Source organism: Martes martes (genome assembly GCF_963455335.1).
Source record: "Martes martes genome assembly, chromosome: 8".
NCBI lineage: Eukaryota > Metazoa > Chordata > Mammalia > Carnivora > Mustelidae > Martes > Martes martes.
The window spans coordinates 121,365,075-121,379,601 of record NC_137895.1 but is presented as its reverse complement, the minus strand read 5'-3'; the positions used below and the strand labels follow the sequence as shown (position 1 = coordinate 121,379,601).

At 40.1% G+C, this 14,527-nt stretch overlaps 1 protein-coding gene across 1 annotated transcript in view; it reads right to left on the bottom strand.

Moving 5' to 3' along the window:
- The window catches only part of CACNB2 (calcium voltage-gated channel auxiliary subunit beta 2), a gene marked incomplete at its 5' end in the record, with an annotated part of 377,082 nt that overhangs the window by 186,029 nt on the left and 176,526 nt on the right, over positions 1-14,527 (bottom strand). The gene's annotated exons all lie outside the window — the stretch shown is intronic.

The window sequence follows — 14,527 nt, the reverse complement described above, 5'->3', positions numbered from 1 at the left end:
AAGTATAGAAATAAATATGAAAAAGTGCTAAATGCAGGAGAGTGTTACATCAGGAAAGGAGTCCATCTGGAAAAATTACTGGGGGGTGAGGAACCTCTGTTAGTGATATTTTATTTCTTACACTAGGTTGTATTTCCACCACTGGCCACTATATTATTTTCTATGTATTTTTTGTAACTGAAAATTTCATAATAAATGCATTCTTTATTCATAATAAAGAAATATTTTTAGGTTAGAAAAATCTAGTGGAAAGAATGAGGCAAAAATGCCAAAGCATTATATAGACATTAAAATATTTATAGGACACTTTCATTTGTAACAAAATACATATGATATATGAGAATAAGTAAAAGAAAAAGAATAGCCTACCATTTTTTACTATAATAATGACTCCACTGTTAAAATTATTTAGAGAGAAACTTGTAAGGAAACATGAATTCTCCTTATAGTGGTTGCATCTGGGTAGTGGGTTAAGGGTAGGTTTTTTTCTCTCCTTTAAAAAAATTTAGTATTTTGGGGTACCTGGGTGTCTCAGTTGGTTAAGTGTCTGCATCTTGATTTCAGCTCAGATCATGATCTTAGGGTCCTGAGATCAAGCCCTGTGTCTGGCTCTGCACTCAGTGGGGAGTCTGCTTAAGATTCTCGCTCTCCGGGGCACCTGGGTGGCTCAGTGGGTTAAGCCTCTGCCTTCAGCTCAGGTCATGATCCCAGGGTCCTGGGATCGAGCTCCACATCGGGCTCTCTGCTCATCAGGGAACCTGCTTCCCCCCCACCCCCGCCGCCCCTCTCTCTGCCTGCCTCTCTGCCTACTTGCGATCTCTGTCTGTCAAATAAATAAATAAATAAATAAATAATCTTTAAAAAAAAAAAAAAAAGATTCTCTCTCTCCCCGCCTCTGCCTCTCCCCTGGCTTGTGCGTGCACACACACACACACACACACACTCTCTCTCTCTCAAAAAAAAAAAAGTAAATAATTAAAAAAAGTATTTTCAAACTTTTTATGATAGGTTTATATTATTTTTCTGACCCCCCCCAAAAGTATTAAGTGTCTAACTGGCAACGAAAGGATAACCAAAGTTTATCCAATTTTCTAGGGAAATTAGAAACCTTTGTTTAACTCACTATTTACTTTAGACTAGGATATTTTACATATTTTACACATTTACATATTTTACACATATTTTATATATGTGTAAAGGCAGATATCAATTTGTAAAAACCTGATAGAAATGCCAATGGATTTGATGATTTGACCAGTAGAAACAAATTCATCCAGTAAAAATGCTAATGATTTCCCTCTTGTATAAAAGATAACCTTCTCTCCCCCCACCCCATAACTGTTTTATTGCCTGGTGTAGCAGTAAGCAGTTCTGTATCTAATTTAACAATCTTAGCCCTGTATCTTTTTTTCAATGACTATAAATGCTTAGGTCTCTCCCATAATCTTTTAAAACTGGTTTTACCATCCTGTCAGTTTCCTCAATAAACTAAAAAATCTTTGAAACACATTCACTGTACATTTATTTGTGATAAACATACTGAAATTTTTGGAAAATTACACTTGGCCTTCAATGTTTCTGACAATGAGATATTTGATTATTAGCTTTCCAAGTCTAGCCCATATTAGTATATAGTGCCACTAAGATTTACTTACAATAGAAAAATGTCAGTCACTGATGTTAATTTCAGGTAAGCAAAAAACAACTGGGGTTTGAAAAGGAGGAGGAGACGGAAATTCTGCAAGCCAATTTCAATGCCTTTCCAAGCTCCTATATGTTTTTTAATACTAAACAATAGTATGTCCCTGTTAAGGGGATAGCATTTTCTTCACACATTAAATATGATTTCTTCTTCCTTTCAAATGGGACTGAGGGATATTTTCTTGAGGACTCTGGGAAGACAAAGATAAACAGAGAAAAGAGACGGTATAAGAAATGCAGGTTATCAGGGAAAAATAAGACTATTCAGCGTGTAAGCTAGGAAGGTGATAACAGAAGTACATGCAATAGTTTAGATCAGCTTATCATTCCAGAAACCAGAAGAAATGACAAACCCAAGACAATCTGGTCACTTTCCAGGGTTAAGAGGGTAGGTGACCTTAATTTAGGTGGGTTAGTCAATATCCAGTAGTGATTTTTTTTTTCAAAGATTGTATTTATTTATTTGGTGGGGGGAGGGGCAGAGGGAGAGGGAGAGAATCTCAAGCAGATTCTGAGCTGAGTGTGGAGCCCAGGGCAGGGCTTGATTCCACAACCCCGAGATCATGACCTGAGCTAACACCAAGAGTTGGACACCCAGCTGACGGACCCATTGGGTACCATGTGATTATTTTTTTTTTTAAAGATTTATTTATTTGAGAGAAACAGTAAGTAGGGGGAGAGACAGAGGGAGAGAATCTTCAAGCAGACTCCTCACTGAACATAGAGCCCTGTGTGGGACTCAATCCCATAACCCCAAGATCATGACCTGAACTGAAACCAAGAGTAGGATGCTTAACTGACTGAGCCACCCAGGTGCCCCTCCAATAGTGATTTTTTAGTTTTTCATACATGTGGCAAATTTTAAAGCTAAGTGTTTATAATTTAGAGAATGTCTAAGATACAAAGAATAAATAATGTCTAAAATATATAGTATAGAATAAAAATATTAAAAATGACATTTTTTGTTTTTTTCTCGGTATAAGATAACTTCCCTAGTTTTATAAAGCATTGTCATTGTTAAATACCAGTGGGGTTGTGGGGGGAGGGAACAACCCAGAACAAAAGAAAACAAATAGCAACACTTATCCTTGCCATCCCTCAGGTTCCTAATCTATGAAAAGAGAATTGTCGGGATTACATGAAACCTCTAAAAGACATCTGGCACATCAGAGATGACAAATAAATGCTAGTTTTCTTTGCTATAACTGGGTGGTTCTCAGCTGGGAATGATTTTGCCCCTAGGGGACATTTAGCAATGTCGAGGGACATTTCTGATTGCCACACTGGGATGGGTGGGTGGTTTACTGGCATCTAGTGGGTAGAAGCCAAGGACGCCGCTAAACATAAGGCACAGGCGAGTCTCCCACAACAAAGAATTTTCCAGCTCAACAGGTCAATAGTGCTGAGGTTGAGAAACCTGAAGGTGTCCTTTATATCAATGCTATCAATGAGAAGCACTTTAAATTATCACCCAAGATGACGTCCTGTGAAATTCAAACCATATCTAGATCTACTCCAAGTTGCCTCAATGGAGGATAGAGGGTTGGAAAGGCAGAGGGCAGGGACAGGGGAAGCTGACCGCTGTGAATTGGGAACATCTCAGAGGCAGCCCCTGGGAGCTCAGCCAAGTGCCCAGTTATGCTATGAGTTTCTAGTGGAGGAGCCCATAGAGACCACGGGCTAGCTTGGTGTCAGATTTCAGATGGAGGGACCAAAGGTTTCTGCAGTCCCGACTGGCATTCACACCACTAATCTTTTGCTTTAGCTTGTTTCCAGTTCCCTTCTATCACATCCCTACCAAATACCCCCCCCCCCCCGCAAGTTGTCTTTGCTAAACTGTGAAAAAGGCTTCATGAAATTGACATTAGAACTGGAGAACTCCGGGAGCGCTATTTTTATAACTAAAGAGGCATGCTCACCAATCTGCCAAGAGAAGGGTTCCCTTTATTTGCTGTATTTGTATTCAGAATTGTTATTATCTGTCTACATAAACAGAAGGCAGGGAGGATAGCTTCAATAGTCCTGAATCCTCAATCTGAGACAACAGTCCCATTTGTTGTTCTAAACTTTAAAACAGCAGCAGAACTTTCTGGATTGGGGGGTGCAAAGTGTAAATATGTTATGTTGCCAGGAGACCAAAAAAAAAAAAAGAAAAGGCAAAATTTTGGAAATCACATCCTTTGAGCAGCCACTCCAGACTTCAAAGGCCAGACTGTTTATCTAACGGGCAAGGATTGTGAAAAAAACTTCCTTGATCAAACCCCCATTTAGAGCTCGTGCCATCAATGGTGTCATCTTTGATTACAAAAGGCCATGATATGTGTACAAATATGGATAATTATGGCGTGCATTAGCCAGACAGTGAATCACGACAGCAAAACAAAACTCTAACGTGTGTGTACACTCTAAACCTCGCATGTGTTTTTGGTAAATAACAGCCAAACACATTGTTTTTCTCAAGAAATAAAAAGGAACAATTCCAAATGCCATAGAAAAAAACAAACAAACAAACAAAAAACCCACACGAAAATAGTCACATTTATAATTGAATTTTCTTTCCGCCTAACTTATGGTTGTCACTAATAAATTTATTTATTTATTTTTGTTTCATGTGACAACAAATCCCAACCAATTTCTACTGGTTATTGATCCAGAAGAATAGGAGCAAGAACAAAGCAATTTTTTCCTATATCTATACTATTTGACCCAAAGGGTTATACTGTTCAATTTCTTTCCTCATATTTTATTCTCGTAAATAGACTATTATCAACTTGGCCCTAATTCATCTAGGGGCAGATGAAGGCAGAATCTTCATTTAAATCAGAGCCACTCAAATCAAGAAAGTTCCCCTTTGTTATTTTATAAAAAATCTAGCAGTGGACGGAACTCAACTAGCTTCTTGTCCTTCTTCCCTCTTTGATAAAAGAGCTTCCCTCCGCCTTTTTTTTAGATTTTTTTTAAAAAATTCATTTATTTGACAGACAGAGGTCACAAGTAGGCAGAGAGGCAGGCAGAGAGAGAGGCGGGGGAGGAAGCAGGCTCCCTGCTGAGCAGAGAGCCGATGTGGGGCTCGATCCCAGGACCCTGAGATCATGGCCTGATCCGAAGGCAGAGGCTTAACCCACTGAGCCACCCAGCCACTACCCCCCCCTTTTTTTTAAAACATATTATGCAATTTATCATTAGTTAAGAACTTATATTGGCCAAACAACTTCCTTTCTGAGACATTGTACTAATTTCAAACATATCACAACTGACAAGAGCCGAAAGGAACTCTCTTCTCCACCATTTGGTTTCCCTCACTATTGGCTAAGATAGACTTGAAAATATTCCTGAGTATTATTATCAACAAAGAGCCACAGTAATTTTAATCTGCATCGAAACTGCTACTTCAGACTATTCTAGGAAAAATAAAAGAAGGAGAAGCTGTCTTGGGGGCTCCTTTGAACTTTTTATTTCCCCATGGATCCGTTCTACTGTAAATTTGTCTCCAAAAAGCATAGTTTATAAATTTGCAACCTGCATTTAACATAATAAAACTTTCCTTATTATTAAATGTCTTTCCAGAGTGATCTATAAGAAAACTCGCTGATTATTTTCTACAGTAATTGAATGAACCTATGTAATTCAATGTAGTATGTTTAATGTTTTAATATTTCCCTTTAAAACAACTGCCACTGAATTATGAGAGATGGGGTGTGGGCTGGGCGTTAAGACGGTTACATCAAGTGCTGGGTTTGCACTGTGTTTTTGAGCTACCCCTGGTCCAACACACACACCCCATTTCTTAATCTTCCCAGCCCTGCTCTATCCTGCCATCTCACAGGTTTTCCTCCTGAAATTTTCACTTCTCACCTGCTTTAAGGGAGTCATTATTCCCTACTCCCAGTTTCTGTGAGGTCGTCCTAAATATTCAAGGTCTTTCAGTTCCAGGCTCTTACAGGTAGCACCAGCTAGACACGTCCCCATGAACTTCCAGTAATGTGTTCACACATACTTGCTTCCAGAGGAATTACTTTTTCTTCCACCCCCAATACCCCAGTCCTGCACACTGTAGTGAACAGCACCACTGTCCTCCTATGACTGGACCAAAAACTCATTGGCAAGTCCTGTCCACTCAAGCCAACATTTGTCACCTCTCTTATGATCTGCCTAGCAATAGCCCCTAACTCACTTCATGGCTGCTGTGCCACCTCCACGGATAGCCAAAGTTGTCTCTCGTTTTATAAGGTTTTAGTCACTTATTTATATGAGAGAGAGCAGGAGAGCGAGAGCTCGTGAGTGGGGGGTGGGGAGGAGCAGCGGGAGAGGGACAAGCAGACTCTGTGCTCTACGCTGAGCGTGGAGCCTGATGTGGGGCTCCATCCCACAAACCTGAGATCACGACCTGAGCCCAAATCAAGAGTTCTACATTTAACCGACTGAGCCACCCAAGGGCCCTGAAAGTTGTCTTTTTTAAAGCATGAATTCATTTCAATTGCTCCACTGCTTAATATCTTCTAATCGTTTCTCAGTGCAGCTGAAATGTGCAGGGCTGGTGAGAACTGGCTCCTGGCCACATTTCTGACCTCATCTCCCCTCACTCTGCCCGTCGGCGCCACAGCGGAAGCCACACTGGCCTTCCTGATGTCCCCAGACTGCACCACATGCATTCTGGTGTCAGGGATCCGCATTTGCTCTTCTGTCTAGTTGGAATGCTTCCCCCGTAGACAGACATGGCTGCCTCCTTCTTACATCACTCAGGTAAACTCATCTCCTCAGAGGAGCCCTGACCACTGGGACCAAAGTAGAGCTACTCTCTGACACAGGACCTGTTTGATTTTCTCTGCAGCTTAGAGCAATAGTTGAAGGCACCCAATGTATTGATTTCTAGATCATATATGCCTTCCACTAGAACGAGAATAGAACACCTGGTTTGTCCACCATGCTAATTTCAGTTTTAATATGGCCACCATGAATGTGCTCTTCTATTGCTTTTGGAAGAGTATGGTCTTTTCTGCAATCTAGTAAAACCTGGAAGTATATTCAATAAAGCGGAAAGGACGCTAGACTCAGAGATAGTAGAACGGAGTTAGTTCCAACTCTGCTGCCATTTAACTAACTGGTTAAGTGACTTGATATGCCTGAAGCCTCAGAAGCTTCCAACTTTTTTTTTTTTAAAGATTTTATTTATTTATTTGACAGAGAGAGACCACAAATAGGCAGAGAGTCAGGCAGAGATAGAGGGGGAAGCAGGCTCCCTGCTGAGCAGAGAGCCCGATGCGGGGCTCGATCCCAGGACCCTGAGATCATGACCTGAGCCGAAGGCAGGGGCTTAATCCACTGAGCCACCCAGGTGCCCCAGAAGCTTCCAACTTTAAGAGAGGTCATTCAACTGGTCAGTCTACAGGGAGGCTAATGACTGAGTCTAGTCCTACCACTAACAATTCCAAAATTTCTATTCCACTAAACATGCTGGAGGAAAGAGACTTCATACAATAGTCTAAATTAGTTAGAGCTTCTAGTTATAATCTCTAAGAGATTCACAACTAATTTAGGTAAAAAAAAAAATTGGCCAAAATAAATGGCCCTTGCTTGGTTAATCAAATTTTCACCCAATTCTTCTTTAAACTAAAGCTTGCTGACATAGTGAGTCCTAGAAGGAGCATATCTGATATATTCCTGCATTTGCAAGTTGGCCATATAATATAGACTTAAATAAGGTCTGCCAAACATCGTAAGTATTAAATAGTGAATATGATTTTTAGGACTTATTTGTCTTATCTTTAAAATTCCAGCTTCAGTTAGGTATAACTGACATAGGAAATTGTAAGATACTTAAAGTGTGCATCGTGGTGGTTTGATATAAACATGGACATTGTGAAAGGGTCCCTCCCGTCTAGTTAATTAACACATTCATCGTCTCATGTGGTGTCTTTTTGTAGTGAGTGTGGGAACACCTCATTGTCAGTTGTAGTCATGATGTTATGCCTTAGAGCCTCAGAGATCACTCATCCTCTAGCTAAAAGTCTGGACCCTTTTATCATCTTCTCCCTATTTCTCCCCAACCCGAGCCCCAGCATCCATTTCGCTAATCTACAATGAACTTCTACATTTTCAAAATACGAATTTATAAATTCAGTACAACAGGATAAAATTAAATAAAAGAAAACAGATTAACAAATAGATCTAGGGGAAACAATGAATTAGGGATACAGAAAAGCATACAGGACTGCTAAAAATAGGATCATGAGCTCAAATGGAATGGCTCCCACCACGTGATTTCATTTTACTAATTCCTCTGATGAAGTAGTGAAATGAGTCGATTTCTCTAGATGTAAATGTCGTGTAAATCACAAAAATGTGAACTAAATTTACTCCCTAATTTTTACTACAAACAGAGACCCATTTTAAAGTTTCCATCTCCCCCATACCACTTTTTTATTATGGGGTGACTTAGGAGTACCAACTCTAAGAAAACAATATATTCCCAACCCCATTTTTAAAACAGCGACAGGTTTCATCATTTGCTTTTATGAGAATAAAAACTTGAGACTCTGCTCTAATTTTTTGAGGAATTTTGGAATAGGTTACGAGTGGAACCTTACTCATGTTTCAGATTGAGAATAAGAAATGTTTGGCACTTTGTTTGGGGGAAATTTTCCCTGAGCGTTGATGATTCTTTTTTGTAGTAAGGTTTGTGCATTGATAGCATTTATTCCTATGTGGGCCGGAATACAAACTTCCAATCTGAATCCATTGTGTACCACAGCTGAGTAGAGAAAGGATAAGGGAAACAGGCAGAGAAATAAAATTCGCACAAGTGAAGGAAGAAAGTGGGAAATACATCTGCGTGTTTGCAATCCTAACTACTTTCACTGCGCACATTCCTCAGGTTGGTGGTTCGCAAAGTGTGGTCTGAGGACCAGAGACCATTTCAGAAGATCTTCAAGGTCAAAATGATTCTCTGACTATCAGATGAAAAACTGGAGATATCCCGAAAATAAACGGGAAGTTTTAAAATGGTCTCCTTTTTCTCTAACTATCCCATGAAATCATGTACGACAAATCTCCGAGTGAGCCCTGTAGCTCGTTTCAGCCCCGACAGTGAGTGATTCATTTCATTGAGCCGCAAATGTATGTCAATGTTAAGTAGTGTCTTCAGGATAAATGTCTCACTATTCCGCACTGGTCTCTGACAGTGACAGAATGTGCTGTCTGTTCCAGAGACCCCCGTTTTTGATGATGAGCACTATGATCTGATAAGCAGAATTCCTTAAGTGTGTGTGTAGATCGACTACATAAGCGCATCTTAAGGGGCCCTTGGGTGGCTCAGTCGGTTAAGCATCTGACTTCGGCTCCAGTCACGATCTACTAGAACTCATACAGCAATTCAGTAACGTGGCAGGACACAAAATCAATGCACAGAAATCAGTGGCTTTCTTATACACTAACAATGAAAATACAGAAAGGGTAATGAGAGAATCGATTCCATTTACTAGAGCACCAAGAACCATAAGATACCTGGGAATAAACCTAACCAAAGAGGTAAAGGATCTGTATGCGAGGAACTACAGAACACTCATGAAAGACATTGAAGAAGACACAAAAAGATGGAAGACCATTCCATGCTCATGGATCAGAAAAATAAACATTGTTAAAATGTCTATACTGCCTAGAGCCATCTATACTTTCAATGCCATCCCGATCAAAATTCCACCGGCATTTTTCAGAGAGCTGGAACAAACAATCCTAAAATTTGTGTGGAACCAGAAAAGACCCAGAATTGCTAAGGAAATGTTCAAAAAGAAAAACAGAGCTGGGGGCATCACGTTGCCTGATTTCAAGCTTTACTACAAAGCTGTGATCACCAAGACAGCATGGTACTGGCATAAAAACATAAGCCACATAGGCCAGTGGAACAGAGTAGAGAGCCCAGATACAGACCTGCAACTCTATGGTCAAATAATCTTCAACAAAGCAGGAAAAAATATCCAGTGGAAAAAAGACAGTCTCTTCAATAAATGGTGCTGGGAAAACTGGACAGCTATGCACAGAAGAATGAAACTTGACCATTCTCTTACACCGTACACAAAGATAAACTTGAAATGGATAAAAGACCTCAACGTGAGGCAGGAATCTATCAAAATCCTAGAGGAGGACATAGGCAGTAACCTCTTCAAGTTTGGCTGCAGCAACTTCTTGTAAGACACATGTCTAAAGGCAAAGAAAACAAAAGTGAAAATGAACTTTTGGGACTTTATCAAGATCAAAAGCTTCTGCACAGCAAAGGAAACAGTCAACAAAACAAAGAGGCAACCCACGGAATGGGAGAAGATATTTGCAAATGACAGTACAGACAAAGGACTGATATCCAAGATCTATAAAGAGCTCCTCAGGGTCCTGGGATCAAGCCCTTCGTCAGGCTTCCTGCTTCTCCCTCTGCCCTTCCCCCTGCTCATGCTCTCACTCACGCACTCTCTCGCTCTCTCTCAAGCGAATAAACAAACAAACAAACAAAAATCTTTAAAAAAAAAAGTGCACCTTGCACCTTAAGTACAAAGATACTTAAGTATAATGTGGTTAACCTGAGAATTATGATGCATAGGATACGTATGTGGTTAAATCGGGTCAACACCACCACTTGCTTGAAAACAGTGGTTCTCAGCCTTGCTGCAAAGTGGAACCCCTGGGGAGCTTTAAGGTCTCCCGATGCCTGAATCCTACCCCGCCGAGATTCTGAGATTCTGACTTAATTGGTCTGGGATGCAGCTTAGGCATGTGGAGTTTTAAAAGCTCCCCAGGTGATTCTAATGTGCAGCCAAGATAGAAAACTACTGCGTTAGGGCCGTGTAAATGCTCTTCTCTCTGCAGGTTTCATCATTGTTCCCTGTTCAGTCTTTGAGGCTTCAATTCTTGTAGCTCTCGAATTCATACCCTGGGACCTAGCCCTGGATGTTGCCATGATACACCCTGTCTCCCAGTGTCTTGGATCCTTCCAGAGAACTGGCTGCAGAGTCTAATCACTCCATAGGCAGCTCTTTTTCATATCCAGTTCTAACTTTCTACCCGCTTCCAGCATTTGGCACTTTCTAAAACCAGTCCTGTTGGTCCCCACGTAGTCCCAGCTCCAGAAGCCCTCGCGTGCTGTCCCCTGTCCATTCATGAGAGGAAGTTAGTCAGACACAGTCAAACCTCTGCCCTTAGCAGAGCACAGGCATGAACGTGGTAATTCCAAACACTGCTGGTGCAATTTAGTATTTCCAGATGTGCATATTTCCACAAGATAGCATTTAAGTACATCTGATATGTTTGGAGGCTGAAGAAATGAATCAAAAGAGAATTATGTTGTTTTTATTAGGAACGTGTAATGAATACACTTACAAAAAATATGTTCTTCATATAACAAGCATGTTCTTTTGTGGTCACTTGTCTTGGACCCTGAACTCCACAGGTGCTTTGGAATAACATAAGAACATATTTCAAGGCTTTATCTGAAACAAAACGGACAAATCACGAATGTTCTAGAATATCGTGTTTTTAGTATCGTGGAAGTTGGATTTGTTAGTCTTCAAAGAAGGCTTGTCCAAGGAAATGCTTTTAAAAATCATTACTTTCTGCTTGCTGAATTAATGTGGAGCATTAATAAAAATTTGAAGCATATCCCAGGGCTAGAGGCATAAGCTGCCATATTCCAAAGAAAAATGAAGATATCTTAAAGTAGAACTTCCTCCAAGGGAGCTGTGCTTATTAAGATCAAATGGGATCTTGTTTATTTTCAGCTTTTAATCTCATGCCATCAAAGGGGGCAGCTGTCCTGATGGGGTCTGAGGAAGGAGGACTGGCTTGTCTTCCTCCATCTGCTCATTTCGCCTGGACTGAATGTTCTGCTCTTGGCTTTTCTTGCATAAACTACCAAGAAAGAGCAAAGTTTGGTCAACGTCAAAGTGCGCTTTGGATAACCAAGACACAGCACAGCTACCTTGGAATATGTTTTGAATTCAAAGCTCTTTTTCCTCTGGGGAAAGGTTTTACATGACTTGGATTTCCACATCTAACTCAAGGTGGCTATGATGAGATCATGTTTCATTCCTTCCTCAACTAACCATTCGATCCTTTTTTTTTCTTTTCCTCTATTGATTTTTGCTTTGTTTTGTTTTCCTTTCCATTTCAGTATACTAGCTCAGGTTACTTGTAGCTGCTCCTCTCTTCTGCTATTCATTTATTTTGAAAATAGAAGGCAGAAGAGACTAGCACAGGAGGTAGGACAGGAGTTTGGAATCAGCATTCCGAAGAACTTGACTGGGATCTTGACTCTTGGACTTGATAGCTATGTGATCTAAGGCAAGTGACTGTCCTCCACAAGCCCCAGTTTTTGCAAATCACAGTGCAGACACTCTAGACTAGCCTCATAATTTGTAAGGTGTAGCCCAAGATGGAAATGTGGTGCCCTTTGCCCTCAATTATTAAGAACTTCAAGATGACATTGGCAGAGCATTAACCCCAAGGTAGGGCCGTTCTAAGCACAGGTCACTATATGACTGCGACTCTGCCACAGGACGTCATGCCTGGAAAGACTGACTGTACATCTTCCATGAGGCTAGTGTGAGGAACTCATGAAACAACACACAGAAGATGCTAAGCCCAGTGTCTGGCACACAGAAGTTTTCAATAAATACAAACTATTTTTAAAGTATTATTTCCATTGCTCTGAATTCTACCTTATTCACTTCCCAATTGGCTTATTTATTTCTCCTTGAATATTTCTGTATCACTGCCATCCATTCATTGTCTGTGATGGCAATGATAGCAAAATTGTTCCCCCCACCCCCGCCTCGGACTCCCTGGGCTGACTTCCACTCACATGTTGAGACACAATCCAAGCTTCTCTTCCTTTCATCTACCTTGATCTTCTGAGGGGTACAGGTTTCCTTCGTTGTCCATTCATTACACACTCCTTTGTCACAGCCCTAGTCACTCTGCATATGCAAATCATTACCTAATTTCCCTCTCTTCCCCTAAGTCTGTAGCACCTCATGAGCAAAAATTGTGTGCACTTGCCTTAGTATCACTATGGTCTAACACACAGACGGTGCCTAATAAGTACTTGGTGCATGCATAAATGAATGACCTATTAACTCTCCATAAGCTAGAGGATTAGCCAAGACTCATTACCTTCACTCATATACTCAGTGAGATGTTTAAAATAGGATTTTCCCCTATCTTTGTATGTGGGACATTGTATATTCCTTACCCTGTACCATTGTGCATAATGTTCTATCTGTTGTATAGCAACCAGGCTATAAATGGCTACAGATGACTTTAAGATTGAGATAACTAGGTTTAATTGTTTCCTTTTGACACGTTCAAAGACCTGCACTCATACTGCAACTCCTTAAAACATGCCTGAAAGAAACTCACTACTGTTCTTTCTGGATAGGAAAATAAAAAGGTAGGAAAATCCATTAGCAATGTGTAGCAACCTTTCTGCTTCTTAGTTCAGTGTAGTTAATGGATGTGATTCTATCTTTTCATTAGGACATTCCAAGTAATTGAGTTTCCTGGTATTAAAACTCATTCCCTTAAGTGTGCAAAAATAACACAGGTGCATTCCGATATAAATAATCTCTAATTCCACGTGTACTTTCACCAAATATATGGAGTCCAAACACATCTTTTCTTGATGATTCAGGTTCATAATCACTGCACTATAATTCTATTAGTCCTCAAAAACAAAAAAACAGCCCAAATGTTCATCAACGGTAGAATGGACACATAAATTCGGATATAGTCTAATGGATTCTTTAAACATATATCACAGAACATCCTTAGAAGTGTAATACTAAGTGGGGGGGGGGGAAAGCAAGACTCCAAAGCATATATATGAAGAGTAGCAGGGTTCCATAATGCCAAATTAGGCAAAACAACTCATAGAGCTTAAGGAGGTGTATAGGAGTGAGAAAAGATAAAATGATAAAGAAAACCAAGGATCTGATCTCCATAAAAGTCAGGAAGGCAGGATAGTGTTTAACCTTTTGGCAAGGGTGGTGAGTAGAGAGGATAAGGAGGCAGAGGGATGTTTCTGGGGACTGTTGGGAAATGTTCTATTCTGTAGACATTTTTTTTGGAGGTGTTATATGGGAAGTTTGTTTGCTGTCATTTGCTTTTAAATAAGATGGTGGTTTTGGTTGCAATTTTTTATACGGCATTTGGTTCTAAAATTTTTTTTAGGATTTCATGCAGTGTCGGGCAGAAGGTACAATTTTATATTTAATGCATTTGTGACTGCTACGCATATAAAAACATTAAAAGTCTATTAATCCAAAATGACTTAGCAAGCTCTGATCTCTAATGCAAAAAGAAGACATTTTAGAGTTTATTCCTTTAATGTCATTTTGACAATTTGTCATCTACTTTGGGCTTTAGGCTCACAAATACAGTTATTGTTTCTTTCACATTCATTTATTTTTGAAATCAGAAATTATAACTAACATGAAATACAACTCAATTTTCTTTATTCTTTTTTTTTGAGAGCAAGAAAGCGCTCATGTGCACAAATGGGGAGGGGGAGGGACGGAGGGAAACTCAGGAAGAGAGAATTTTAAGCGGGCTCCACGCCCAGCACAGAGCCCAAGCAGGGCTCAGTCTCATGGCCCTGAGATCATGACCTGAGCCAAAAATCAAGAGTCGGATGCTTAACCTTCTGAGCCACCCAGGAGCTCCACTCCATTTTCCTTAGAAGAAATGAGATCATGTAGTTAGAGATATTTCATAACCCTCAAATCAGTATTCTAATCTGCTTATTTCATCTCAACCAAGGTCATTTTGTAAAATTATAGAAATGTAG